Raw genomic sequence first — 1252 nt, forward strand, 5'->3', positions numbered from 1 at the left:
GGGGGGGCTTGAAGAATGAGTCTGGGGGTCAATAGGGAGGGGGGTGATAAACACTAGATTTAGAACAGAATATTGTTGGCACATGGATCAACTTTAACCTCAACTTTTATTTCATCCACCATGAAAGCTCAACTAAAGCAAAAGCCAAGAAAAATATATGCTAAGGAAATTAACAAAGAAAGAAATAAGTCATTGTTTCTCGAAAAACTTCTAGGTCGACCATGATATATTATACTGCGTCATAAGTAACATGGCGTCGCTTGGCTCAAACTCATAACACTGTTTGTCGGCCGACTAAACAACAACAAAAATTATTCCTACACCTCACAACGATAAGGAGGATAGATGTTTGATAGGTGTGGTTTGCTTCTTCTTTCCTCAAACATCTACCCTCATTATCTCTTCTTTTTTATGTTTGTTACTCTCTTGTAACACCTCTAATCTTCTGGCGCCCATATGACCTTATGAAGTTGTGAGTGCCGTAAAACCTCTATTAAAACTAAACGATAATACCATGATATTAAACATGCAAATGCATCCCTCTACGAAAATACCACAAAGTAGCCTACATCTCGTCCACCCACCAAGAATGTAGCCTATAACAGACAGATCATTTAGAGAAGCGGACTGAGCTATTGGAGACAAATAATTCATCATAAGCAAGACATCGAAAATTTAGAGAAAAAATAGCACAGATTTATGAAGTTAAAATCACGATGGAGCTTTATTTACATTAGTAAGCTTATACGGTGTAACAACTTACCGCTTTTTAAAATCACAAATCGAATGAAATTATCTCTAGAAATATACTACGAAGTCGCTACAAATCAAAATGGTTTAACCTTAAACGCGTGCGAGCAACAGCAAAACCTTTTCCTTCGAACTTATTGCGTCGAAACAGTTCAGTAGTCCAGTACACGATTAAATTAAAAATAGTCCTGTCTTTATAGTTTATTCCGAATCAGAGACCCTTGAGCAGTGAGTGGTGACACGCTGCGTACAACTCATTTCAGGCTACGTGTGCCAGCCCGCACGTGTGTGCGCGTCTGTTCGACTCAACGATTTTTGGCGCCACATGTTTGAAAATCGATGATCGTCTGGTTGAACAAAGTATGTGGTCGTGTGTTTCTGTTCATGATATTTCCTCTTTATACGAGTGTTCTTCTTATACGGGGTGCCCACTACGGCTGGATCGGGCCGATCGCCCGACTCGATCGCCTGAAACTGAAAACAAACACGTTTGTTTTTGAGG

The sequence above is a fragment of the Aplysia californica genome, unplaced genomic scaffold, assembly GCF_000002075.1.
Source record: "Aplysia californica isolate F4 #8 unplaced genomic scaffold, AplCal3.0 scaffold00099, whole genome shotgun sequence".
NCBI lineage: Eukaryota > Metazoa > Mollusca > Gastropoda > Aplysiida > Aplysiidae > Aplysia > Aplysia californica.